Source organism: Empidonax traillii, unplaced genomic scaffold, assembly GCF_003031625.1.
Source record: "Empidonax traillii isolate 1590-97213 ecotype Southwest subspecies unplaced genomic scaffold, ASM303162v1 scaffold1010:size210085, whole genome shotgun sequence".
NCBI lineage: Eukaryota > Metazoa > Chordata > Aves > Passeriformes > Tyrannidae > Empidonax > Empidonax traillii.
Window position 1 is genome coordinate 30,561 of NW_020956203.1, and position 3,338 is coordinate 33,898.

The 3,338-nt window shown below is 41.6% G+C and overlaps 1 protein-coding gene across 1 annotated transcript in view; it reads right to left on the minus strand.

Moving 5' to 3' along the window:
* LOC114068181 (E3 ubiquitin-protein ligase KCMF1-like) overlaps nt 1-3,338 on the minus strand; it is a 26,102-nt gene that overhangs the window by 19,999 nt on the left and 2,765 nt on the right. The gene's annotated exons all lie outside the window — the stretch shown is intronic.

The following is a 3,338-nucleotide window of genomic DNA, read 5'->3' on the forward strand; positions in this document are numbered from 1 at the left end:
GGAGATGATGCTTCCCAGATAATTAAACTGTTGGACTGATTTGAGTGCTGTTTCACCAATGGTGATATGGGGATGATGGAAGGCTTCCTGAGGTGCAGGCTGATATAAAACTTCTGTCTTCTTCAAGCTGACTTCCAGACCAAAAAGCTCAGCAGCCTCTGCAAAGCAGGATGTTAAACGCTGCAGAGCAACTTCTCTGTGGGCGATGAGGGCGGCATCATCAGCATAAAGCAGCTCACGGACAAGATGATTTAAGGTCTTAGAGTGGACCTTCAGTCGCCTTAGATTGAAAAGGCTCCCGTCGGTACGATATCGAATGTAGACACCGTTTTCAAAATCGAGGTCTGCCGTGGCCCTTTGGAGCATCATGCTGAAGAAGACTGTAAATAAAGTTGGTGCAAGAACGCAGCCTTGCTACACGCCATTGGCTATTGGAAAGGGCTCAGAAAGTGCATCGTCATATCTGACTTGACCGCACTGGTCCTCATGAAGTGAGATGATCATTTTGAGGAACTTGGGAGGACATCCTAAACGTTCCAAAATCTGCCACAGACCTTTTCTGCTCACAGTATTGAAAGCCTTGGTGAGATCAACAAAGGTAACAGAGTCCTTTGTTCTGTTCCCGACACTTCTCTTGCAGTTGTCTGAGAACAAATACCATGTCTGTGGTACCTCTGTTGGCTCAGAAACCACATTGGCTTTCAGGTAGAAGATCTTCTGCCATGGCGGGTATTAATCTGTTCAAAAGAATTCTGGCAAGGATTTTACCAGCAATGGAGAGCAGAGTAATACCTCGGTAATTTGAGCAGTCTGATTTATCTCCTTTCCTCTTGTACAAGGTGACGATGACAGCGTCACGAAGGTCTGAAGGCACTACACCTCGTTCCCAGCAGCGCACCACAAATTCGTGAAACTTAACATACTCTTCTATATGGGTCTGAATCCTGGGTCATTTACCGCCACCACTTGCGTCTCTTAGAACGCTTCCATCAGCGCTGCCTCCGTACAATCCTAAACATCCACTGGACGGATTATGTGACCAACACATCTGTCCTTGAACAGGCAGCAGTCCCAAGCATTGAGGCCATGCTGCTGAGAACACAGCTGTGCTGGGCAGGGCACGTCTCCAGGATGCAGAACTACCACCTCCCTAAGATTGTGCTCTGTGGGGAACTTGCCACTGGCTGCCGCAAGAGAGGAGCCCCGAAGAGGAGATACAAGCACTCCCTGAAACAATCCCTCAGCCTTGGCCATAGTGATCATCACCATTGGTCTACTCTGGCCTCCAATCGGGAGGCCTGGAGACACACCATCTATAACGCTGCTGCTGCTTTTGAGAACACACGCAGGATCACTCTGGAGGAGAAAAGACAACGCAGAAAGAATCGCGTCTTGTCGATATCACCTGGGGAGTCTTTCTGCTGTACGTTCTGCAACCGGACTTGTCTATCTCCCATTGGCCTTTTTAGCCATCAGCGCTCTTGTAGCAAGCGTGGGTAGAGCCCTTCTCAAATCTTCATTTGCAAAGCCCAGCCATGACTTTCAAGCAGCATAGCTCATAATTTTATTTATATGACTTCTTTATATATACCTATGTGCATGTAATCACTGTCAAATTAATTCATTAATTAATCAAAATAAATATTTTACTTCTGCACAGTATATATGCCAATATTATAAAGCTCTTCAATGACTCAATTTCCAAAGGAATAGACAGACTACATAATTTTTTACACTAGCAAACAACATTGCTCTTCCTGAATATTAGAAAGCTAAGTCTGATGGTGCTGCTGAACCATCACTTTTTCCCCCATCATTGCTTTTACCATAGGTGAGCTTGTATTACAGGTAAGATCACTGTAGATGTACTGTGGTCTCACAGCAAATCTATGTTAAATATTGTAATTTAAAATGCCTCAGTGACACCATCAGTCCATATGTTGATATTGATGCCATAGCTGAACCAGTGGTTAACACTAAAAGGAAATTTTAGCAAAGCAAAAGGAATGAGATGTTACATACCATTTTCAATACTTCAGCACTTCTTGACTACCAAAGTAGCAACCTTCTTTGAGCTACTAATTTAGCAATTAACGAGCCAAACTGATCATGAAAATTTAAAAAAACATGCTAAAGTCATACTAAATTGCATTACTCCAGGAAAAGCTTCCTTCACTGCTTATCCAGGAAGAGCACTAAGATGATGTTTAGGCTCAGAACACTTTTTAAAGGGGACTTGATAGCATACTAAATTAGATTTCAAGACTAAGGGTATTTGGAAACTATAGTGTTTCCTAAGGAAATGGCTTTAGGACATCTGACAATCTCAGTGGGGAAGAAAAAGAACAATTTTGCTTCATCAACCACAGAGCTAGCACATTCTTCTCTCTGGTTGCAAACCTCCTGGCACTCATTCAGAAATTCACTAGCATTCCTCAGACAAAACCAGTATTTTGAGGAACCAATTAAGAAATCAATGCAATAATTTGTTCTTGTAGACTGAGGAGACATATAACTTTAAGAAGGTACACAGAAGGCAGGAATTTTAACAACGCATCTTCATACAAGTGCAACTTTGTTTCAATTTAATATATAAACTAAAAATGTTGACACCATACAAGTAATTTGCTGATTTCACACTAATATTTGAACTAAAAGTTGAAGAAACTGGATGCTGACAAGCTTCCCCCCCCGGTGGTACTTTAACACTAATCAATAAACTTCATTAAATCAGAACCCTTAAAGCTTCCTTAAATTTATGTTTTGCTTCACATTTTCTAGTCAAAAAGCTTCCCGAGCCCTCCGGCTAGGTACCTTGCCAAAAACATAAAAACCCAATACATTTCTCTTTAGATCTCCCCTTGCTTTGTAAACAATCAGAAAAAGACATATAATAATGTACTTCATCATTTATATAGACTAACATTTTTCAAACACCATTTTTTTTGTCCCACTTTACTGAATGGAGTGATCTAATCCCAACAGTTAGAATTTCTAGTTACCTTATTTGGAACTCTCTAACAGAAACCTCCCTTTTCAATAAAAATACAGCACAAGAGCCATGCTTTCTAGAGTAAAATGCAAGTGTGACAGAGTCTGGAAAAAGTTGCTGTATCAGGGAATGTTGATATTTTTTGGTCTGTGTTTGGGCCAGCCACCTGCAAAAGTTTTGTTCTCTGCCTGCCAAGTTCACTGATAAACGGGAGCCTCGTCCTTGGAGAGAGAGTTTCTTGTATAAACTGTTTTAATTGGTGTTCTATGATTGGCTTGTTGTCTGTAGAGGACATCTGAAGGAGAAACTGAAGATGAAGTAAAGCCCCCAGACCCAAATAGATAAG